Source organism: Strix aluco, chromosome 10, assembly GCF_031877795.1.
Source record: "Strix aluco isolate bStrAlu1 chromosome 10, bStrAlu1.hap1, whole genome shotgun sequence".
NCBI classification, from domain to species: domain Eukaryota; kingdom Metazoa; phylum Chordata; class Aves; order Strigiformes; family Strigidae; genus Strix; species Strix aluco.
The window spans coordinates 13,530,417-13,556,325 of record NC_133940.1 but is presented as its reverse complement, the minus strand read 5'-3'; the positions used below and the strand labels follow the sequence as shown (position 1 = coordinate 13,556,325).

Here is a 25,909-nt window from a genome sequence, read left to right as displayed (position 1 = left end):
TTCTCTTCCCTTGGAGAGCAGCTGAGGAAAGTGTGGACTTGGGGTTGTTAAGAGGAGTGGAAAACCTGGGTTCAATGCAGGCATCAGCCTGTCAGGTATCCTGGCAGGGGATCCAGATTCCCCAGGAAGAGTTTTTCCACTCCTTTGTGAAAACTTCTTAATAGCATTTCTTCCACTCTTTTCTGAAAAGCTTGAAAAGGTCTTAGTGCCAGGGAGATACAGAAGAGAAAACCATTTCTACTTGGCCCTACAACAGGGCAAGAGGTCAGGTTCCACTTACCTGTAAGTGGTGCTGTGTACACACAGTGACCAGGGTATCACCCACTGAGCTCTCAGGAGTCCAGGGATGTTACAATCTCCACTCAATCTCCCTCCAACAAAGAGCCAGCCTGCTGGCCACCTCCCAGGGACCCTTGTGCAGATTATTAATTAGTTAATGGCTGGAGAGTGCTTGGAAAAGATAGAAAGTGAGGTATTGCTGTCACTTCCTACTATTATTGTGGCTCTCTGATACACATGCCACAGGCAACCTGGATCTGTCCTTCCCATGAATCTGTGATGCTGGACTCAATGTGCATCAGTTCTTCCAAGCACAGCATGTGAGTTATAACAAGTGAGCGATGATCTTGGCCTAGAACCTTTTAAGAGAGCTCTGGAGATAGAGGGCACAAGGCCACATGCTCTTAACATGCAAATGTAGCTGTGTGATATCACTCTGCCCTGTGAGACTATGTGAAGAAGCCCTTCTGCCAAGAGCTACTGTTCACCCAGAAAAGCTGGCAGAAAGGAAGATGTGTCTGTACTAAATCATGTGTATGTAGCATCTGGTGATGTAGCCCAAAGTGCCACTGAAGGGATTTGGGCTAACTTTCCAACTCCACAGTGACAAAGGCCGAGGCACACATTCTTGCAACCTGGCTCCAAGAACGGTAACTCCCACCAGAGGGGAGGAGAGGACCACCAGGACTTGAATCTACTGGAACTCATTCATCTGCCTTCCCTTCAGCTTCTTCACCCAAACTGACAATACAGAAGACACTGGCCAGATTCTCCTTATAGAATGATTTATCACAATCTGATCTTTAACATTTGAAGCAGGCCCAACTCTTTCAGCAGCCAGTATTACTTAATTTGACAATCCAACTGCACAAAATGAATTGAAGCAAAGACTGGAATTTGCACAAGCACATTTACACTGGGTGTGGACACCACTCGAAGTAGGTGATTTACAACCGAAAGAGTTAAGTTGCCCACTGCCACTTTTCTGACAAGCCCAGAACTTCCTCCACCAAGACTGACAGGACAGATTACCTTCATTTCTTTGTAAGTCAAAAGACCAAAGAAGTGTCTAGTCTTCACCAAAGCTGTGCTTGCAATTTTTAAAGATGCACCTGAGTTCGCTTTTCCAGAGGGGACATCAGCACAGGACGCAGCCCTGTCCCACCAGCATGTGCTCTGGTGAGTGGCTGGCCCACGCTGACTTCCATGGAGAAGCCCATGGAGATGTACTCCCCTCTAGCCGCAGTGTCACCTTATGCCCTGCAAGAGAACACTGTAGTTGTTCTGGTGCCCCAGGAATTACACACCTCTACTCTTTACCTATCTATCCTCAGTAAAAAAAATCTGTTTTGATAACTTGCTGGCAACAGCTGTCAAAAATCCAATCAATGTGCATGCAAGTGCTGTATGTGCACACATCAGAAATTACTGTTTTATCCAGCTATCCCACTAATCTCCTTTTTACCAAACTCTGGATATAGGGTAACCTAGTCTTAACCAAGTCTTAATAAGACTTGGCTAGATTATCAGTGCAGGCAGTGTGCAACACCTCAATTTCTAGGTGTGCAATCGCCTGCAATTTCAGATAATGCACCTTCCCCAAGGCTTTGGCAAAATATGCATCTGCGTTGCAGAACATCAAGAGCAGAGAGGCAATAAATTTTCCTCTCCATCCTTCCTTCCAAGAGATAAATGACTTGGCAAGTTGAGTGATAAAGAACCAATATAATTTTATGTCATTAAGCTGCAACTAATACTGGTAGAGAATGGATAAGATTAGAAATGCTATCAAGGAAAATCTAAGATGTGGCATTAAGGCACACATTGAAAACAGAATACATTTCGTGCTTCTCCTAGAAATACTTAACTCTATTTCAAGCCACCACCTCTTGTTGTTTTACTTGGCATGAACCCTTTTCGCCATAAAGAATTCTTTCTTCCATCAAGGATTTTATGAAGGAGACAAGAAACAGCATCTACCAATGAAACAGAGAGCCTCCACGTTCTCTCTGGCAAAACAAAGCTTGTCTCAATCTTCATTCAGAAAGAAATGCCAGCCTGATCAGGAAACACCACCAGACCTCACTGCACAGCCTGTCTGCTCCTCATTCAAGGCCTCCACCTGAATCCATACCATTCCTGCATTTACTCCCTGGACTTCCTTGACACAAAATTCCTGTGCTGAACATCTTATCCATAAATTTCTTGCCAACCACGACCAAAATTTCATTCATTTGCTTTCAGAGAATATGACAGGATTCAGTAATGCAGCAGAGGAATTACTGCCTGTTTCAGGTGCAAACAGAAGGCAGTGCTCAGCTCCCAGGAGAATCCTGCTCTGGTTGCATGTGTCTCGCCATCCATGTGGAGAGCAAATACTTCTACTCATCTGCCAAGCAGGAGTTACTTAGACTTACTGAGCACATATTCCTGCACATTACCTTCAGGGCCTGTCCAAAGCTAACATCTTCAATATCAAGAACCCACCTATATGACTGAGATGGCTACTGGTGCTTCTACAGCCCAGTCAGGTCCTGACCTCTCCCCAGAGATCACCACAGTGGTGGTTAAGCAGTGGTTCTGGTATTTGCAATGGAAAAATTGGGAGCTGCTGAAGAATCTAAGACTGCATTCCTTTAAGTCTGAAACAGGATTCATATCATATAATACAAACCTCTGACGACTTGTGAGCTGAAGAGGGAAGTTCCTCTGCCCCTTCGCCTTTGACTAGTTCCACTGATTTCTATGACAGAAGTTTGAAGAAGAAAAGCACAAACCCAGTTCTAGCCTAATCTGTCTTCTGATCCCCCACAACACTTATATGTGGCCAGTATGTGACTGGCCACTAAGGCAGAATCTGTGCCTGTTTTCTGTGCTTGTACCACTGCCAGCTCAGAAGTTTCACAACAGTTGAAGCTGGGGCCTTTACCAGAACGTGAGTGTTCAGTGTTACTGATAGAACTCAGTCTCATGGTTATCCGGGTAGATCATTATACTCTCTTACCAATTATCAGCAGCACTAATATAACTTTGGCTGCTACAAACTGTAAGAGTGTCTTGATCTGATTCACATTCAGGGGCATTATATCATAAAGTGCAACATATGATCCCAGTCTGACAAGCTGATATGGCAGACTGTGTAAATGGAGATGAATCACTTCCTAAGTCTTTGCAGAAGGTTTGTTTGTCCTCAAAGAAACAAGTTTCTATTCTTCTAAAGGCTGCTTGGACAGCAGAACCGCCTATTTTCCCTGTCTATAAGGAAGCACCTCCAGCGTAGAAGCCCTTTTCTGAGTTTCTGGCCTACACCTGCAGTGATCTGCAAAATGCCTCTCCCAAGAACTCTGAGAAAGGAAATCTTCTGAGAGGGAAAGGACTTTGAAAGGGAGCTATAGAAAGGATGAATGTGTGCTGGAAAACAGCAGAAATCTTCCAACCATGTTCCTATTGCAAATGCTATTTAGGTGTGTCATCAAGATGAGAATAGATGCAGTTATTAAACACAGCTATTTTATAAACCTCAATTATGTAAATTAAATGAAAACTTGAGGTCAGACCACATAACTGGAGGCAGGACTTGGCCAAAGGCCATTATTTTTCATAAGGACTGGTCTCTGGGATAGCAGGTGTGTCATGAAACCCCTAGTGAGATAGTTAACACAGACAAAGAAAACAGTACGGACAGATTATTATTTGCTGAAAGTAATCTCACCACTGAGCTCTGATACAGGTTTGAAAACCCATTCAGATCCCAGAAGCTTGACTGCAAAACAATTCAATATGTGGCAAAACACACATCCTCTATATGTAGGACTTACATGGGATGCTGCTTGGAGTTTGTTCGTTTTCCTGTGCTCTCTCAATTCTAACCTGTTTGCATTTCCAGGAATTAAAGCTAAAGGGCAGAGTGATAAGATTTTTCCAACACCATGTGAAAAAATACAGGAAAACCAGCTTCCCCCGAACTGTCAGGCCAGAGTTGCAACTGCACGTTCACTTGTTTCACTAGACCCATAAAACACCACTTGTGCTGAATGGGTGCAGGGTGAGACATCAAGTTTCAAGTATTGCCCAAATTGAACAAAAGCATAACTACGTCATGGTAGTTATACTACGACTGGTAACTATGTCACAGTTAAATGGATTGAAATGGACAAGTCCCTTGAGTTGATGGATATCAGCTTTCTGGCATGACAATGGCATGAGCCCAATGAGGTAATAATTCAGGCCCTACCTTCTGCCTTAGAGTGTGAGGCACAGACATTAATACAGAAATGCAGCTCCACAAGCTGCGGGATCCTGGGTACCAGAAATTCTGCTCAGTGCAGAGTCTCAGGCAAAGCACAGGGAAGGGAGAGCCCAGAGGGACAGCCTCTAAGATGTGGTTCCAGCATCCACAGCTGGCCTAAATTTTACTCCATGCCAGGAAGCAGCTCCTTTCTCACAGATGGCTGCTGTTAGCAAGCGCTGACACCCACCATGGAGCAAGTGGGCATGCAATATTAATAGCATCCATGAGAAAATTATAAGCCCACATCAAAGCACTGAAAGTTGTTTTTATGACATTTGGCTTTAAAACTAAGTGCAAAGGGAAAGGTATTACACTCAGCTAAGCATGTTTAGAGGACTTTCTTTTTAAGATGAGAATCTGCAGTTTTCAAATGCACACATGTATGCAGAATGACCCCTTAAGGACAGGGAAAAGCTGTTGTCAGCTACAATTCAGCAAATCACAAGTTACATGAAGCAATAAAAATCAATGCTGCTCTGAAAAGTCAAAGCTATCATAACTAATAGCTGGGAAGTTCTCCTGTGGCCATGTTTTCCTACAACATAAGTCATTCCCTTGGAATATGGGTCCAAAGATTCTGCTGGAATTGAGCAGAAGCAAATAATGCAAATCAAGTAGTACAAACTCATTTGCTAGAATTTTTCTAGTAACAGGCAATGATAAAAGAGCATAATGAATTAATCTAATTTAGAAATCTCTCCTTCTCCATTAAAACACTCTGACATTAGACCAAACTACATAGAGCCTATTCTCATCAACAGAGGCAGCACAGCTGAAACACGGATGAAGATGCTGTGAGCCAGAAGGCTCTTGGATTTGGGGATATAATAAATTAGGGACAAGTGCAAAGCATAGAAATACTACCATGAGGATATAGTGGCTGTTACTGGTGTCCCCTTTGACTGCAATGGGGACTACTCAGCCATGGCTAAGTCTCCACAGATGGGCACAGCCCAATCTAAGCTCCTCTGCTTGCACTCCAAGCAACTTGATGCACATGTCTGTTTTGATAGATGCAAAGGCATGTGAGCGCAGAACTGCACCCACGCCAGCATGCCCTGCAAGGTGTCCATCATAGTCCTGTCCTGCTGACAGCTACAGGAGTCTGTCACTTCCAGCTTGGAGGACACGTGCTCTATCACTGCCATGCTCCGAACAACTATAAAGTATGGCATGATGGTAACAGTGAAGTCTTCTTGTGATTCTAGATGTGTTTCTTTGATAGCTCTGCCACTTTAACATCCACCCACAGTGAGGGCCTGACATCTTTCTAAGCAGTTTGTTGAGACACTACAACCTGATGACTCAACTTAGTTATTTGTCTTAATCTGTAACAGACCTCTAAACTGCACAGTAAAATACAACAGGCTATTTCCTCTTGGAGCAGGTGAAAGATGGAATCAACCACTAACACATCTGCTCTACTTTCTCTGCTCAGTTAACTGGTTTCATTTTGAATCAAACCCTTCCTATCTTATACTTATTATTTGGGCAAAATAGACGGGATAAAAGCCAATCCTATCTTACACATGTGCAGCCTCCCTAACTTCACTGGCACTCAGGCCAGACAGTTTGAAATTACATCACTGGCATCTTGATTCAGCTTAGATGGCATCACCTCAGGTTACATAGGAACACAGGACTGGGAGAGACCCGCCAGGTCACCAAGTACAGTCCTTGCTGTCCAGGCAACCACGTCACCTAATCCCTTTATAAATGAATCAAAAATAGTTATGAACCATACTTCATCGGGTACACCCCAGGCTGGCCATAAATGATATATTGTGGTGTAAACTGACTCAGGAAAAAGTACACAGACACATCCAAGACAAATTAGAAGCTGCAATAAGCAGGGAGGCAACTTAGTCTACCGGGCAGGCAATGGGACAGACAGCAAGATGGCTGGATCCTGCTGCTGGTTCCCATGCTGACCCGTTCCACCCACAGTGGCATTGCTCCATCTCTCAGGTTCCTCTGGGCTGGGACCAGGATAAAGATGTTGTCCTTCTTTTGTAGATTGCTTTTAGCTCTACAGACAAAAAGAGGGATACAAGAACGATTTTTATCCACTCCATCTCCCCAGCAGGTTTTTAAAGCCCATTTTAAAGCCCTTCTTTGCAATTCAGTCTGTGGATAATTTGCTACCTGCATCTCCGTAAAGTTTAACCTGTCAGAGCCTGACAAAGGTGTAATTTCATCCTCAGGCTCTTCTGACTTGAGACTCTGGAGCTTCTCTTTGTGGATAAAGTATCAAAGCAATAGCTCTGTGAGACAACAGCTCTTTGCATCTCGCAACCCATGCATTATTCTCTCTAAACATAGTTTAACAGGCCAGAATCAAAACTTCTGTTCTCCCCTCATTTCTCCTCCCCTCATGCACACGTTAAGAAAGAACAAACACAGATAAGAGCAGTAGACAGAGACACAGACAGAGAGAATGGTTTATCCCACAGGCAGAGAATTACTGCATCATGATGTAATGACCTTGTTCAGAAAAAAAAAAAGGTTACTTACATGACAGCATGACTTGTAGAAATACCAGCGCCCTTCCAGAACAGGGTAAAACAATGTCCATTTAAAGTTATGCTGAAGAAAACGTAAAACACTTGTCCAGTGAACTGGAGAGAGAAAGAGCAAACTTCAGCCCAGCTGGCCTGGATATAATCTCTCTCCAGATACACATAACACATTGAACCAAACAAGCAGGAGTGTTGCTCAGCTAAGTATGCATGGAAAGGAGATGCCATTCTGCTTTCTATGTCTTTGCATCTTCAAACATACAAGAGTCCCCTCTGCCCCCTACAAAGGCGCAGGGCAAAAATAGCCACTTTTGTGTTTCATTTCAGGTGCAAAGCACTATGAAGCCAACCATTTTATTTGCCACCTGTGAAGACTTTACATTTATACTTTCTTTGAATGTTTTCTTCCCCCGCAGAACAACTGGAGGGAGGAAGGTCACATGCTGCCTGTATATGAAGCAACCCCATGAAAGAGTAACTCGAGGCCAGGCTTGTTTTCTCTGTTTAGACAGCATTTAGTGAAGCCTTGGCCATGACTAAAACTCCAAGGCTGAGTTAATCACATTTCTGACTACACATTCCTCAAAGGGACTTGTTTCTAATGAATTTTCAAATGCTATGAAAATAACAGGTATGGTGTTTACCATGTAAAAGATTGTAAAAGAACACTGATGTTACTGCCCCAGTTCAGCACACTTATTTCATTGCTTGACATTCATCCCTCACTGTTGTTACTCTGCTAACATGAAGCGTATGTTATTAAAGCCAGTATTTACCAACAGATACTACAGCTGTGAAAGTAATATAGCCCTTCCATGTAAAATTAGGCTTCCAACAGGAAATAAAAGGCATTTGGCAAGTCTTAGCCTGCCAAGGGCAACTGCTCCACGTCCTGTTTCCAGGACAAGAAAGCCCTCCAGTTACTCCAGATACTTCCAGTGGTGAATGCTGAGCTTGTCTGGTAAGTTTTCTGAGCCCAGTGGAAATCCTACAGCAGACACAGAAAGCTCTCAGTCTGAATTGGCACCAGATGCTTTAGAGAACAAGTGAATTTCATTTTGTTACAGGAATATGAGAAGGCCAAAATGCTTTATTTGTCAGCACAGGAACAGTCACTCATCTAAGAACATGAATATTCTGTTGAAGTTGTTATAAAATGAGACTCTTCCAAGGAAACCCTGCACTGAGCAACAGTGCCATGTGCCAGCTTACAGTGCCCTCTACGCTTGTACGCAACAAGAAATGTATTTTCTGTAGCAGATGAACAGCGACAGCCTTCAGACTACAGAATATAATTTGCAGCAAATTCCAGCCTCTCAAGAAATCTACAATATCTCCCTACTAGCTCAAAGACTCCATACAAAGGCCAACTCAACATCATGCATTTACTGCAGTGTTTCTTCTCAATCAACCAAGAAAAAGCGTATTAGCCATACATCAAAACTGCATTGCAGCTAGGGCTGCCAATTACTTATGGCAAAAAGGGAGGCTGATTCATTTGACTGTATGTGGGCCTTGGCTGGAGTTTTCCCAAAACGCTACAAGAAAAGAAGAAAACCTCAGTGAACCTCCCCCTCATTCCCACTCCTTCCTCCCCCGCAAATCACAGTCAAGAGGCCCGTGCTTGCAAAAACAACATTTCCTGGAGGATTCTTTCTCCAAATCACTCCTTTTCTAAATTCAGACAAAACACACAGCAACTCAAAATACGTTTGCATATGATATATACGCATACAAGGACACCCCTCCCAAACACGTACAAGTGAAACGCAATGCAAAGTGTCTAAAAAGCCTTTAAATCCCCAATCCCCAGAGAGTCCCTACATCTTCCACTATAAATCCCGCTGCATTACATGGCCACCTGCGTAATGTGTAATGGCTACCTTACAACACTCGGCTCAGCAACCAGCCTGCACTGGTGGCTGAGCAGGGGGTAGGGGGGCCTTGTCTTTTTGCTCAGAACAGTCACAAACCAGAACATTTCTGCTATGCACACGCACATCCTGAATCCAGATCCTTTCACAAGCTCCTTGTATTGGATGCATTTAACACCTAATAAGTCACAAGTAGCAATTCTTCATCCAAGTTGTCCCTCCTTCAGCCTTTATGTTTTGAATGAGCCTTGCAGCCTCCGGGTGCCCGGGCTGTTCTCCCGGACACATGAAGCAATGTTCAACCGTAAACTGTCCTTGTTAGTCGCCATGGACCCAAATTCTATCATTTCAGCACGTACTGGCCTAGGTTTGCAAGGTCCCTGGCCACACCAACACCACTGTTTCCCACAGTGAGTTCAGGGCACAAAAATTCAATCATGTTTGCTTCTAACTGGTATCTTCCATTGCTCTTCTAGCACCCTACTGATGACCTTGGACGTTTGACTTCATCTTTGTGTTTCCAACGTATCTGACACGAGTCAACCTGGCACCCAGCCCCCCTGGAACAGTCAGACCCTGCCTTAACACATCTCTGGTTTTTCTCCAGGCCTGAATTTTAGCCATTTATTGTAAACCTTTAAAATAGTTTTTGTAGAAAATATGCTTTGAGATCTTCAAGAGCGCAGAAAAATGTTTGAAGCACGCACCTACTGCTCACTGCCTTCTGGCACCAACATTCAAATTTCAAGTGAGCAAGTATACTGGGACAGAGCTTGGGCCAGCCTGAGCCACCCTGTCTGTGGCAAGGGGAACCAGTGGTCAGACATGGCCAGCTCCACGGATCAAAATGTCGTGTCTCACTAACACTGCAGGGCAGACCAATGCAAACCATCTTCTGCCTAATGACCCCACCAACAAAAGCCATCAGTCTCATGAGAATTCACACTTTAGAGGCTGTTTGGAATACGTAAGAGCACAATTTTTTCCTCTCCTTGCCCAAAAGTAAGTCCTACTGAGGGTTGACTTTGAGACTGTATTTACCAGACTGCTTCCTGGAACACATAACACAGCTATAACTCTCAATGTATCATTTCTGTTCTGGAACACAACCAATTACACACAGGACAACCACTCCAGTAGATGTATTCCTCAAATAAGAGACTCACACACATACAGCTGTACCCATGAGGCCAAGCTCTGCCACTCTGCTGGGATCAGCAATGCAAACACCATGAAATACAGCTCAAAAAAACCACCAAAACTCAGGAATCAGGTAACTGACCTCTTGCATCATCTGTGGGCCTGGAAACTTCATCCACATGCTGTTGCTCACTAAGTAAGAGGAGAGACCTCTTAGCACATCAAGGACTTAAAACTGGAAAACTACCTCATACCCAGATGCCTACTGCTTTTCCTTATTACATGAAGAAGCGTGGCATTCACCCTGAGTGTCCAGAGTGCTCTACAGACCACAGGAGAAGACAGGGCATGCCCTGAAGAGCAAGTTGCTCAAAAGCTCTCACTGGCCGCATTATGGATCATAGCTGCAGGAAGTGCCCCCTAATTAGATGCTTTGGAGACATTTTACTTCAGAAACACACAACGGTACCAGCAGTTCCAGCATTTCAATACCATTGCAGCTTTCAAAAAGAAGAGTCCAAGACACAGCCTCTGTGCATGAACTGTCAATATACTGCAGAAAAGAATAAGGCTCTACTCTCAGCTTATTTCTTCTGAAGTGCTTAATATTATTCATTAATGCCACTAGAGAGGAGGATTCTGCATCCCCCTAGTGCAAGAAGTGGAGAGAGAACAAGACCATTGAGAGAAGGTGTGGTGCAGGATGTGGGGCAGAAATGAAAGGAGAAAGCTGTCCCCACAGATTACCACTCCGGATACTTCCAAATATTACCCAACCTCTTTCTGGTCCATGCATCCTACAAAGTGCAAAGTGTCTCCTCAAAAAGAAACAAAGAAGGGAGTAAATTCTGGCGGCTTTAGTCTTTTTTCTTGCTAGAAACCTCACCTCTTTCCAACTTGAGTTCCCAGAGCCTCTGGAATGGAGAGAGGAGAGTCATAGCACTGCACAGCTAACAGAGACCATATCTGTAGGAAATAAATAACCAGGATGCCAACCTGAGCTGGCTAGGCTCACTAAAAAGATCAAACAAGGATGTAAGCAGCTCTTTTCTGGAGCAGGCAGGCATCGTTTCAGTTGTTGAAATATTCATACCCCAATAGGAGCTGTTGCATCAATGTCTGTCCCTGATACAAACAAACCTGAGCTCAAAGCATGACAATCTGTGTTGTGCAGGGTGGAATCACAATTAAAGGCATTTTCCAAGCCTCCATTTCTGCATGCACACATTTGACAGCTTTTCTGGTGACACTTCAAGAGCATCCCAAATTCAAGTCCACAATCTTCTGCCTGTGAGGGCAGGAGACATTAAAAACAGTTTTAGCAAATGCCCAGGATTTTAATTGTGTGGCTTCAATTTTTCCCACTCAGGTTCACCATGCACCAGCATCCCCATGTTTCATCTGGGGAGTGACTGGGTGCACCTGATAAATATGAGCTGGCAGGTTGAATCAAAATTCTCTGCAGGGAAGCGCCTGGAAAATTTCTGATCTGGAGGACTTTCTCCTTCACAATAGGGAATAGGGAAGAAGGAGACAGGAAATGGAAAACATTAGGCCTTTCACTCTTGAGAGACACATAGAAGTACTTTCCAGTGCCCTTCCCAAATAAAGCAAAAAGCAATTTATCGATGCCAGCAAAGGGACAGGGACTGGGGGCCCACACTACTGCTGCCCCTTCAACAGCATTCTGGAGAAATGAGCACACTCAGGTGACATGACAAGAAAATGTTTTAGTACTCCCCTAGTCACATGCAGCCAACTGTGCATATACCCTGCAAAGCAATGGTGAGCCTGCTAAAGTGCCAGAGCATTTTCAACACTTGGGGATTAGAAAGAAAATGAGAACGGTCTGGCTCTGGAGTCTGCACTGTACTGCAATGTTGAAATGGCAGTTTGTTTCAGGCTTCTAGAGGATCTAAGGCTGGACAAAAATGACATTGCAGTACACTGTCTTGGAGGAAAGCCAAGCACATGCATGTGCAGCAAGCTGGATCAAAGCACAGCTATCACTGGTACATGTGCAAGGTATCACTTTCAGAAGTCAAGGGGTCATATCAGAATCTTTGTTTCCATTTCTCTGAGAAAGCGCACTTTTGCCCTTGGGATTATGAAGCAACATGTAAAACTTTCCCAAAGATTCCTCAAACCCATTATGGGATCCAAATTGCTTTAATTTGCTTCTGACAGCAATAAAAAAGTACACATGACCAGAGCAGACAGAGTCAAAGAGATGTATCCAACCTTAACTTTACCATTTCCCATCTTTGCAAGCCTTACACAACACTGTATGGGAGCGCCCTGCACCTGTACTGCACAGGGCCCCCCAAAGCCAGCACCGTCCCAGTGCAGACTACTCAAGCTGGGCAACTGACAGCAAAGACTCCAGGGCAGAGAAGTGCTTTGCTCTGGACCAGGCAAGAGGCAGTTGCATCTGTCAACATGCTACTAGATAAGCAAATGACAATAAAAAATAATGTTGGGAAATGAGCCCATTGAATATAAAACAACACTATTTTACCCTTGAATACTTAATGCACACAGTCATGATGATAAGTCATTAGAGCAAGACAAACCAACAGATAACATCTGCTCCTGCTAAGCAACATTCATGGCAGAGCTTTCTCAACTGAGCAGGACATGGCTGTTTGAAGAGGGACATGATTTCTAAGTCTGTCTCTAGAAGGGAAGATATGAGACTGGACATCAAGAGTACCCAGAGGTGCACCCAGCCAGTGCTCCGAGCACCAGACTTGCAGGTAGGGCTGGTGGCATATGCTGACAAGCAGATCCTCCCAACCCAGGAGCCAGAAGACCTAGAGCACTTGTAGGCCCGCCTGTCTCCCGCCCAGGGCTTCCTGGGGTCAAAAGCTCTAGTAGCTGGGGACACAAGACCGCATCAACGAGATCATAGGCTTCCTGGATGACAGTCAGTGGGCCTGACTGGGTGGATGCCATGCTGCTTGCCTGGAGCAAGGGGTACCCACATGCCATGTCCCATACCGCTTGGCTGAGGAGGTGAGGGCTACCCTGTAGCCCAATCTCCTGTCTCAGGAAACCCAGCAGGCCAACTCATAAACAGGGCACTGCCACAGCTAAGTTGCACCTGTCCAATTAAACAAGCAAAATGAAAATTCCCTTTGCTATCCCCAACAGAGCACACTCTGCATTTGCTGTCAGCTGCACACAAGCCACAGCTGCTGACATTCACCTGGAAAAGATCTCCAAAACTCAAAGCAGTGAAACAAGCCACTAGCAAACCACAGACACTTTTGTCGTATTTTTCCATTACAGAATTACTGCTAGGAGCAGGAGACACACCAGTGACAGCAGGTCTGAGGCAAGACATTCACATCAGCATCTCCACCTGTGCTGACCCAGGCCCAGTGAGACCTACCAATTACCACTCGGCCTAATGCCATTCTTCAAGTATCAGGCAAATCAAAGTAAATATAGAAGGAACAGAAGATACATAAGCTCAACTAATTGTGTCTGAAAGGTAGAAAGCAAAATAGAGCTCCAGGGGGAAAATGCTAGCTAAACACAAAATAGTATTGGTGAGTAGAAAGGTTTATTTCTGCAGGAGAACGTTAATTCATGTTTCTCTCTCTGCTTCCTACTGCTGCCCTCCCCACCCACCCACTCTGTTCCCCCTGCCCATTAAGTTCCTGGGAGAAAAGCTTCAAGCATCTTTTGCAGCAGCTAAGGCAGGTAATGAAAGAGGAAGATCACTCTTGCTCCTGCCTACCCACTGTGTAGCACAGCAAAGAACAGAAACCAGTACTCAAACCAGCTAGGCACAAACTGACAGCAGTGTTAATGTCCCAAAGTCACAGGGAGTCCAACCAGAGCAGAAGCGGAAGCCAAATCTGTCAACACCTCCCCTGTGACCAGTTCTGTGCAGACATGGCTAAAATGAAGGAGTTGAAGGCAGATCTGAAAAACCTCCAGCTTCCAGGCTGTTTTTGATCCCAGAACACCGGCAGCTCCAGGAATACTTGGATCCACAGTCACAGTTAAAATATTAGAAAAAGCTTCTAGGCAGAGGGAACAGGAATGGAAATGGGACTATCACCACAAACCAGCTCTCCTCTAGGAGCAAATGCTGCCAGGCCAGGAGATAGCTAACACAGAAGCTGAGTTTGTTATGGCAAACAATGCATTGCAGAGCTGAATTTGTCTCACCTATCCCTGTAACTGTATGCACAAAAGTTGCAAAGAAATACGGGGGGGTGGAGGAAGATGACCTCTTGTCAAGTTTTGTTTTTCCAAACCTTGTGAGCTGGCTCAGGACACACAGGATAATTTGGACTCCAGCTTCCACACGCTTTTACACACTGAGTTTTGGTCAGATCCTTAGAGAGACATTTGCCCAGTGAACAGTCTACTTGAAGAGGTAAAGTCCTCTTCACTGCAGTCAACAGCAAAATGCTCACCAACTTCTGCAGGACCCCCCTACAATTCTCATTGGGCTTGTTAGTTTACAAGGCACAAAGCCACCATCAGACAACCCCTACAAGAAGCTGGCATGCTTGTGCTAAAGCCCCAAGGTGAACAAGGCCCAAGCACAGGGCCCATGACAACCAAAGCAGCTCACCCTGAGTATTGCCTCCTGCAGCACTGCTGCCACAGCTGCCTCCTGAACTGTTGCTGCTGCAAGCAGTGGCCTATGAGGCTGGAAACTTAATCCTGTAACAGGAGCTCAGGGCTCGCAGGAGCTACTGAGACTTACTTTTAGTTATCCAGAACTCAGGGAAGAAATACCACCCATGCAGGTCTAGGTTCAGAGCAAAAACTCCTCTGCAGCTCAGAGGCAGTGCCTGCAGCCACCCCACCATGAAGCCAGCCACCCCCCAGACCCAGGCCCCGCACTGTGCCTGCCACCAGCTCCTCTGCCCTGCTCCACACTCAAGGAAGGCAGCTCCAACCAATGCTGCCACAAGCATCAACGTCTCTCACCAGCCCGGTGATCACTGCAGAAAACCTAGGCTCAGGGCAATCCTTCCCCCTCCATGCACATAACCCGTCATGGCAACCTTCAGCCTCCAGCCTCAAACAACCCACCAGCCCATGTCCCAGGCCTAAAACCAGTTATCCGCAATTCCTGATTTACTTTGTTTCCTGCTCATGCTGTTGGGTAACCTGTGACTGAACACCTTTCCTGGAAGCATGAGGCTCCCCTGCAGCCACGTGCTCCATTCCATGAGAGATGGGGCAAAGGTGCTTGAAAATCCCTGGTGCCGCTTCTGCACGGATGGCCTGCTGGCAGGCAGCAACTCCTGCTTGGGGGACCAGCCCTCTGGAAGTGCCCAGCCACTCCTCTTCTGGGGAGCTGGCTGCCCCCTCACAGCTGTCCCCTGGCCCCCTCCTCCCCGTCTGACAGCCACAGAGAAGGTGGCTTTGCACAAGAGGAGCTGGGCAGAAGATCTCATCTCAGCATCCCCTCTGGCTGAAGCATTTTCTTCCCTCTTCCCCTGAGGCAGGCAGGTAGCAGCCTGGCTCGGGCCCTGCAGCCTCAGGCCCTCCCCACAGCTCGTCCTCCTCCTCACTCTGGGGTGATTCATGTCAGCCCAAAAGCCACTCAGCAAAGCCCACTTTGATCTTCAGCCTGCTGGGTCCCTGCGCTGAACGTCACCACTGACTGTGTCCAGCATGAAAACAAAAAGTGGACGCCCCTCTCCTGCAATCTTTGCACGGCGTCAAATTCGGGCAGGTGGGGCATCAGGGGGATGAGGGGAATGAAGCCTTTAGGGAGTCTGCCAAAGTCTCCACGCAGACAACCACGTTCACTCCTAACACAGGTTGTGCCCACCCCAGCAAATGGAGCCACGTGAGGAGAGACAAGATCCAACCCCTCGACACCCTCTGGGGTTGCAAGTCCAGAAATAGCCCTGCTCTTTCCAGCTCAGGCCCACAATCTCTTTCAGATGTTGCTCACTTTGAAGCCATGGCTTTCCCCGTCTGAATTCCATCAACCTTCTACATTAAATACATTGCTGTATTTAAAACAGGGTTCATTTCTGGCACCGGTGAAAACTGGATCTGAAAACTGTCGGAATGACCAAAAAGGGGGCACTCGTGCTGAGCGCATCCCCCACTGGAGGAGGGAAGCCTGAAGCAGCCAGACATCACGCTGGAGCACTTCCTCGGCTGGCTGGTGTACAAGTCTGGGACAAAGGGACAACCCAGCACAGGGACCAGCTTCAGCGTGGCATCAGGCACCACCATGCATGTTCAGGGGAGAGACCACCCTTCCCTGAACGGATTTCAAGAGAAACTTAGCAGGCGTTGCTAAAGGGGTCAATCAGATGCGTGTTGCCAATAAAGAGTATTTAAAAAAAAAAAAAAAAGAAAAAGGCAGAGTTATTTATAGCCCAGAATTTCTCACTCCTCTGCAGAAGCACAGCCCAGAAGACCGCATTGTTGGAAGATGGGGAACACACGCACCACGGCAGCCTCCATGGCCGGTGCCGGCGCTGACATAACTTCAGACCCGACCGAGCTCTGCGGCTGCCGGCCGCGCCGGGAGCTCCCTCCCGCAGGACACCCGGCTCCATTTACGACCAGCGCGGAGGCTGCCCGGTAACACAGGTGTCACTGCCGGGAGAGAGAGACCCCAGAGACGCGGACAACCCCGGGACCGGAGCGGCCCGGCCCTCCCCGCGGCCGCACCCCCGACCCGGCACCCCCGGCCCGGCGGGTCCCCCGGTCCCCGTCCCCCCTCCCCCGCCGCGCCGCGCCGCGCAGAGGGCCACGGGCAGGGCGCTCCGCAGGCGGCCTCCGACGGCGCTCCGCAGGCGGCGGCGGACGCGCCCCGAGGCCGGCGTTACCTGGAGCTCCCGCTGTCATGCTGCACCGGCCGTACCCGCCGCGGCCTCGCGCCGCCGCCGGGCCCCCCCCCCGCCCGCCCCGGGCGCAGCCCATCTGCCGCGCGCCCGTCCCCCCGCGCCGCCGCCGCCGCGCGCCAATCGCCGCGCGCGCCGCCGGGACGCGCCGCCGCGCCCCAGCCCGTGTCGTCACCCGCCGCCCGCCGCGCCCATTGGCTGAGCCCGCGCGGCCGCGGCGGCCCCTTCGGCGGGCGGGCGCGCAGGGGCAAATCTTGTGTTTTAAGACAGCTGCGTGGGGAAAAGCGCGGCGCGGGGGGGTCCCCGCCCCCGCCCGTCCCCCCGCCGCCGGTGTGGCTCGGCTGCGTCAGAGGTGTGCGGGCACCTGGGAGGCGGGGACCAGCACCCGGCTGGGAGCGAGAGGGGTCCTGAAAGGCGTCATAATGCTCCCGGGTCCTCGTCCGCGGGGAATAGGAAACGCGCCGTGAAATCTCGGGTTCCCCCCACATGACGTTTGCCATGTGACACCCGTGGGCTTTTCCTGTCAGCATCCAAACGTGGGAGAACCCCCCCAGGCGCAAGGCTGGAGCGACCAGCTCCGGCCACTCCTGCGACAAAGAGGGCACTTCCTGCAAAGATCCCTAAACGCACCAGAAGAAAAATCTCATTCACAGTGGTGGTTTCCCCTTCTCCTTTCCTTCAGAATTACGCTTCCCCAGGCAGAGCGTCGTCCCGCTCCTGCTCCTTCCAAACCCGCAAGTTCAACTCCTCCACGAGCTGCCCGAAAAGCAGAAACAGACCCTGTTTTGATGGCAAACATGACCGATTCTACAACGTCCCCAGCAGAGCCCCCACGGCCGTGGGCATGGTAGCAGTGCCGGGGCTGGGAGCACGAGCCCTGCTCCGAGCTCCCCCCTTGCCTGGGCCGTGCCGGGTCCCGGGGCTGGCAGGCAGCTCTGCCAGCCGCCCTCCTGCCCCTGCCCCACAGGCTACGGAAAGGATGTGTTGTTATATCCCAAGATGGGCACATCTTTGACCTTTTTTTTGTTTTTTCCTGGGAGAGAGGCGCAAGGCAGTGTTTAATTACACAGCAGCCACAGGCAAGAAATGAAGACTGCCTTCTGCTGGCTGTTATTGCCAAAGGTAAGGCAGGTCACATGCAATTCCCCAAGAGGAGATAACAAACTCTCCCAGCCCCACCACACGGCATGTGATCTTCTCTGAGTGGTCATGCTGTGGCCTTACAGCTCATTCAAAGGACAGGTTCTCCAGAAGCAAAAGCACACTGAGTCACCCAGTCAACACTGACATGACAAGCAGCCCCCACTGAATCACTGCTGTCCCTTCCCACCGCGCACTGAGGTCTCACCAAGGTTTTCTTCCCCAGTATGAGTCAAATCTATCACTTACCTGGTTGGCTCTGCAGTGATCACAGTCAAGCCATGGAGCCAGTTGTCAGTGCTGTTTCCATCCCTGCAGAGAAATACCCCTGTGGATAGATGCCTCTCAGGATCTTCTAAGGTCAGCAGCGACCCTGCGAGGCCGCTGTCCCTCAACAGTGGAAGAGGCACCTTCCACTTTCTGCTGTGAGCAGCATCCAGTCCAGTGACAGCGCAGTGTGCATCCAAGGGGGCTCGAGACAAGCAGATGGGGTGACCCCTGCAGAGGACACACTCCCTTATTGAGCCAAGACAGGGTAGTTTGCAAAGGGCTTAGGCTTTGGCCCAGCCTTTCCCCCTATCAAAGTCTGTGCAAAGATTTAGGGGAATCTCCCCCGCCTGCAGTGATGAAGGGCAAGCAGCTGAAGAAGCTGTCAGGGGTCCCCGCAGGCTCACCTAGCCCTTCAGGGCTGAAGGGCCATACCCTGCAAATCACGCTGGCTGCTGCAAATGGCTGTTTAAGAAGAGCCCACAGAATTGGAAAGGTCTGAGCAGGTGGTGGACAAGCGGTCCCCAGCCACCTCCAGAGTAAAAATTATTCCCGGTTAATTCAGACACAGAGCAGTAGGTTATTTACCAGCCTGACGCCCCAGTGCACCACATTCAGCATAAAGCATGTGCCCTGCTCACAGCCTTCCAAAGGAGGGAGCAGCTCAAGGAGAAGCTGCAGATAGAGCACCAAGTCAGGCAATTACAGATGTTAGGACTGAATCTGTGGGTGAATCACTTCTATTCATTTTAAAAAGTCCGACTGAAACATAGTTTTAGCATAAACTATTAGCAAAACTATTCTTATAAGTACTATAAGAAATCTGCAGGCTCTTTGAGACACCAAGCCTGGTGCCTTGGCTTCTGTCCGACTTTCCCGAAGGCTGTGTGAGAGCAGATGAAGGAAGAGTTTCAGCTTCCTTTCCCCCATGAAAGAGCAGAAACCTGACTCCATGACTGTATGCAGTGAAAAAGCAAGATTAGATCCCTTACTCTTAGCCTGGTCCAAAGTTACAACTCTCTTCGGAGCCAAGGAAACCTTGCAAACATTGACTGCGCATGGTGGAGTTTGTAATGAAAATCACAGAGGGTTTTTAAAAGTCTGTGCCTTTTGGGTTGGCCTTTGGAGATCACAAAGCCCTTGAACTTGTGCTATTTCAGCCTTCCTGGGTTCCCCAGATATCTTTAAGCTGCTGGATGGAAGCTGACTGTCCAATGCCTGACAGGACACTGATGCCCCATGCCTGTCCCATGCCTTCCTGGGAAAGGAGACAAAGAGGAAGCACAGGCAAAGGCCAGAAAGGGGAAATGGCCCAAACTGCAGAGGTTTCTTGCCCCTCACCCCAGCCATACATGAGGCTGACCCCACTGGAGCTGGAGGGCTCCTCCACACACTGTGAGCAGCCAGCTGTGCTAACAATGGGCACACTGCTCGTGGCACACTGCTGGGAGAGGGAAAAAACCAACTGACTGCACGGCCAGGGCACCCACACAGCCCCGGAGCGCGGGGCTTGGCGCTGCAAGCTGGACTCGCTCCACGGGTCCAACACTTGGGATAGGCTGGGCTGGGCCAGACCTGCTTGCTGAGCCTGATCCGGCCCAGACGTGGACAGGGTGCTGGCTTTGTCCCCACAGGGCACAGGAAAGCAGGCCAGTCCCTGCTAGATGTCAGTCCTGTGTGACTGTCACATGGGTGTCAAAGCTATCTGGAAATGCTTCAAGAGTCTGCGTGGCCTCTGGACCTGCTGGGTCTGCCTGAACCCTGTTTTTTCAGGAGCCAGCTAAGTCTCTGAGCAAGGGTCTCATCCTGCAAAAGTAACCTCAGAAGCTGACCTAATTTGAGACCCAATGCCCAATGCTTTAGGTGTCTGAGAAGCAGCAGGAGGAACCTGGCTGGACCAGGTCCATCGCCAGCCCCAACGGCTCCTTTCTCATGTGCTAGAAAAATCCAGACTGACTATATCAGGACCATCCATGCTGGAGCGTCTCTGTGCCAGGCCGTGCACAAGCTCCCCAGCCCCTCTGTAGGGCACCCCCAGCCAAGAGTGGCCCAGGGACAACTCTTTCCTCAACATGCAACCCCATGGAAATACAGGGCCAGGTAGCCAATGCAGCAAAGCAAGAGAAAGAGAAAGAAATATTAGCTTTGAGCAACAAATAGCCTTCTCGAAGCCTTTGTTCCTCCCAAAGATGCCCGAGGACTTTAGAAGCCAAAAGCCATGTAACCTCACCTTTTAGATCTAATCACATAGACCCTCCCAAACTGATTGCAGTGCTGCAGACTCACACTGCCTGAAACTACCAGCACCCTTCCCTGTGGCAGAGGGATGTGCAAGGAAAAACGTCTCCATAAAAGAGACCAAGCACCAGCATTTTCAGAAACCAAAGGTACACTTAGCTGGGATGTCAGGAAGTTAAAAAAAGAGAAGGCTTTCTTGGGCAAAAAGAGGAATCCCTTTGAAGAGCTGCCTGATCCTGCTGTCAAGGGGAATGTGCTCAAGCAGGGCAGGAATTCAGGAAGGCTCTGCAGCTGCACATCTGCAGGACACCTCAGTCAGTACTATGTAGGATGTAACCTTAATGGGGTACGTGGTTCTAGAGGTGGTTCAGATACACCCTAGCGAAGGCACAAGGCCACCAAGCAAACCCCTCTCTGCTTCAGCAGGGCAGGAAGGTGGACACATTTTCCATCTGCGACAGAACTGGTTCTGTTGCATTTATCACACCTTGCTGGCAAACATGACACAATCTGAGCCATACAGCAAGACTGGTAATTGGGTGTCAGTAGGTTTTCATGGGAAGCTGGGGGGGGGTAAGGATCCCATTAATCTCCCATACTTAGTGGTAGCTGCCAGAGAGCTCGTCCTGCAGACAAAATTAACTCTGACAACTAACTCCCATCCCCATTAACAAAACCCCAGTAAGTAGCAACGTATCCTGGCCCCTAACAGCTGTGGGTATTATACCACCCTGCAGCTTTCTGCCTGTGCCAGACTGCCGAGGCACAAGCACTGAGCCACCACAGCTCCTGCTCCTGACCGAGGCTGCATTATATGGGGGGCTCGGGGGACCCCTCCGCCAGCCCTGCTGAGCCAAGGCAGCTCCAGAGCAGCCTGAAGCAGCACCGCAGCACAACTGGGTTAGCTGCACCGGGGGAGCTGATCTGGGGAGCACCGGGGGGAAAGGGACACGGAGGGACGCTGAAAGCTAACAATTAAATTTTGGGGCCTGCTTGGCCCATGATGTCATGGTTTCCCAGCGCCCTGCCGATTGGCTGCGGGTGAGCATCTGCTGGGAGCTGGGGCTGGTTATTTGCCTGAGGTTCAGACCTTTCCCAGCGGCTCTGAATCAGGCTGGTTGTCGTGACAACCTGGATAGTGGCAGCTCCTGATAACCACGTAATGAGGTTGTCACAAAAAGGAGCCCCTCCATCAGAGAGGTTTAGGGATTGTTAATGTTTCCGAGGGAGCGTGAGAGCAGAAGAGGTAAGGGGACCATCTGGCGATGCTGGAGCACGTCAACAGCCTCCCTTGGAAAGGAGCTTCGTTAGACAGGAACCACCTACCGACACGTAGCGATGGGAACCAGGCAGGCCGCCTGCCAGCAGTGAGGGGGTCCCAACTGCTCAGCTCTGGGATCTGGTATCTGCTGGGATCCAGGCAAAGTCGGAGCAAGGATGACACACAAGCGCTGCCTGGGAACAACTCAAATCCCTGAGCGGTGAAGGTGCCCGGGGCTCACTCGGGCATAGGGCAGTAACGCAGCCTGGGAGAAGTGACACAGTGAGGCTGGCACACAGAGGCCTTCCCACTGTGCTACTGGTCTCACATGCCCCCTCTTGGAGGGTAAGTCATTGAAGGACTATTAGTTTACCCCATTTGCAGGTAGCTTCTGCAAATGTTTAGAATACCTCCCCACCGCCACGCCATGCGGCACGGGGAGGTACGTGTACTGCAAACCTTGCACAAGGCAGGGCAGGGACTGGCAGCAAATGCAGCTCATTCAAAGAGAATTCAAGCATGGCTGTGCTGTCCTGAGGATCCTCTCAGCTCAGGTGCAAGAATGACAAGGCAGGACAGAGATGTCCCCTTGTCATTACTGGAGACTGAGCCTGGGGAAATCATGCAAGGCACCAAACACAGTGTCTTCCCCTGGGATCTACATATGCACTGTCTTCTCACCCCAGGAAACCTTTTGTCCTTCAACCTGTCCTTGTGAAACATGGGTTTCACCCTGTTCTCAACAAACCCACAAGATTCCTACCACTGGGTGCAATAATAGTGACTGGCATGCTGCAGTGTGAAAACTTCATGAATGGTGGTAACACCAAGGCTTGGAGAAGCTCAGTTGCCAAACTACTGATCCCCGAGACCAGGACCCTGGAGAAGAATGCCCACACTCATGTTAAGGAACACACTTTTGAAAAAAACCTTCCTGCAAAACGACGTAGTCTGAATCTTTCCCAAGAGGAGATGGAAATCGCCTCCATAGATAACTCTTTGTGAATCTTACAGCAATAACTGACAGAATGTTTGTTTTATGTCATCTTCATCTGTTTTAAAAATACCTACTGTAAACACTTGCTTAAGTCAGTATAACACTTTATTAATAAAGTCTTCATATTAAAAGCATCTGTACTTTAGTTTATATTTTTACCTCAAATAATAATTTTCCTACTCAGAATTAATGCTTCAACCATGGCTTTAACTGAGATGTCATAAGAATATTAACACATGCCAATTAAATACCAATCAACTACTAAAGACTGCATTTTATAGATATATTTCTTAATATACCACTACTACACCTCATTAAAATGTTGTTGAATCTTCACAACTGTTGTAAACAATCAAGTGGGATATAATCCACCTCCAGGAAGTAGTAAAACTGAATGTACTGCTCTCCTACTGTGGGGACGTGTGTGATGTAAAATTCAAAGCTAAGACAGAGATATAGTTGATTACATATATCAGAAATACTCTCACATTAATACTAGGCACCAGGTTCACAAATCCTCCCTCTCAGAAAGGAACAAAGGGATGGGAATGTCTGCAAGGAGATCCCCATCCTGGAATAGGGTTTTGCAAGAGGGAAACAATATGAGCCAATAGAGCTTAAACCTGAGCTCTGAAATACTGCCCGAGCTGTAATTAGTGATTCTTCCCCACAAGAGGCCGTACAGCCCAGCAGCATTGCTCCTCTCATTTTAGCAGAGGGGAAACTAAGGCAAAGAGCTGCTACAGCAGCTCAGGGCTGGGCAGCAGCTCAGTGGCAGCTGTGCACTAACCCTCCTAGCAACATCGCCTCCCACTGATCCCCAGTGTCACTCCCAGGCCCTTTTTTTTTGTAAACTGCAATGGAAATCACCTTCCAACAGGAATAGCAGGACTAACAGCTTAAACGTATCAATCAAGCCCTACTTTAACACGGCTTGTAAACAGAACATATCACATATCACAGCTTCACAACAAGGCCAGGTTGGACGGGGCTTTGAGCAACCTGGTGTAGTGGAAGGTGTCCCTGCCCATGGCAGGGGGGGTGGAACTAGATGGTCTTTAAGGTCCCTTCCAACCCAAACCATTCTTTGATTCTACGATTCCTGCAGAAACAGGAACAGGATTCAGAATTTTTCAGGAGACTCCTGTAAAGTCCCATCCTCTTAATGTCTCTTAAATGTCTCCCATCCTCCTTCATGGGGAACATCACATTTGGCTGAACACAAGCAAAGACGACCCACCTGCCTGCTGGATTTTATCTGGTAAAGGTGTTGAATTCAATCTGCTCTCAGGCCTGAGAAAACCGAGATTGACCCTACGTAACTAAAGAGCACAGAATGGTTTCCAGTCCTTCCTGGTGTCAGAGAACAAGACTCTGAGATGCAGCCTGTTACCCCAGACCCAGGGGAGTGTGGCAAAGCTGCCGTGGCCCAGCACAAACACCAGATTTACCGATACATGACCAGGCGCAACCCCTTGCACTACAATGTCTCAGCAGAGGTGAGATATTACATCTCATTTAGGAACACACATATGTAACTATGCTGCCGTATGCTTTAAGGGCAAAATCTGACAGTAAAACCACCACAGCGAGATGGGCAAATGCAGCAAATTTATCTTCGCCTGGAAAAATAGTTGTCATTCAACATCGATTCTTCACTGGAACAGTCATACATCACTGTGCCTTGGTTTTCAACCTCTAAAATGTCTAAAGCTGCGTGAGACACATAAAAACTATTCTCCAAGCTGTTTATCTTTGTTTTAATCTGAAAAGCATTTTCCAACATACTAGATTTTTACCCAAGTCATTCCTCATTTTTTTTTCCCAACTACTTGTGAACAGAAATGATACCTTGTGCCTGCTGGGAGGCATCAAAACAGAGGCTCAAGAGGCAAAATGTCACCATTATACAGGCTATGCTCAGGTTTAGCCACACTGTGGCAGTGTCTGGATCTGGGGTTTTCATTTACATTCACCTCGATGTAATCATTAAGACTAATTACTGCAGCACTGAGGCAAAGTGTGAAGTAGCCCTGCCTGCACAGCCCTCCGCTTTTCACACCTGAGCACAGCCCTGTGCTGCGAGCACACCTGTCAGCGGGGAGACCTGCTGAGCTCCCACCTGGATGTACATATTTGAAAGAGGTACCTGACATTTGGGGGTTTTAGAGATGCTGAATATGGAGGCCAAGTCTGTGACTGTCCAGAGCATCTCAGCATCCCAAACCAAACCACATGAAGGTAACGTTCGAACGGAACGTATGTATCTGATCCGATTTATGAAAATGAATTGATTAAAGCCAAGAAGCTGTTAGAAAATGAAATGGCATTAACAGCTTTTACATTAAAGGCACACTTGAATTTTTTAATGCCTGTTTCTTGGTCAGACATTTTTGCAATTAAAAAAATCTTCCTCTCTGGCCCTTTCCCACTCAATGCAGTTGTGTTTCAGGAACAGAAAGGGCTTAGGCAGGGATTCAGACCTCTTTTTTGCACTCCATCACCAGATTTCACATGAGGGATAATTCTGGACTGAAGATACAGGAGACTGAAGTGCGATTTGCTGTGGAAGAGAAGCAGGGCTGAGCAGCTGCCAGGAGAACTTTGCCATCCTTCACCTCCTTCTGCCTTCAGAGTATTCTGGAGAGAGCATGGAAGCCTGAAGCCACTGAAGTCCAGGATTTCCCTACTGCCCTGAGATGGGCTCCATGGGAGCAGGGAGGGAGCCAACCGGTGAGGGGGGCAGTAATGCACTACAAAAGAAGCTGGAGATACAGACTAACATCCAAAACCAGACAACCTGAAGAGGAAAGACTCTCCATGTTGTTTTCAACCCCTGGAACTACCACCCTTCCTTTAGCATCCCAGCTGTTAGAAGCATAAGATGAAGGCATTGCCCAAGGGTGTGAGAACAGCAAAGCTACCAGGGGCTCCCCAGGTTTGTACCCATGCAAACAATTCTTGCAGCTTGGACATCCTCACACAGCCTCCAAGTCTGCGTTGACTTATCTCTGGCTGTCCTATAGCACAGACAAACTCATAATGGTTTGCACTCCTTAGA

The 25,909-nt window shown here is 48.3% G+C and overlaps 1 protein-coding gene across 4 annotated transcripts in view; it reads right to left on the bottom strand.

Moving 5' to 3' along the window:
• PAK3 (p21 (RAC1) activated kinase 3) overlaps positions 1-25,909 on the bottom strand; it is a 150,410-nt gene that overhangs the window by 68,973 nt on the left and 55,528 nt on the right. For 2 of the 4 annotated variants that reach the window (XM_074835316.1, XM_074835321.1), the window contains exon 1: positions 16,931-17,051. The exons of 1 other annotated variant lie outside the window; for it this stretch is intronic. The gene's annotated coding sequence lies outside the window, so the exon portion shown is untranslated. Of the gene's footprint in view, positions 1-7,084; positions 7,189-16,930; positions 17,052-25,909 lie in introns of those variants that run through there. One more of the 4 variants, XM_074835318.1, reaches the window with a different exon arrangement.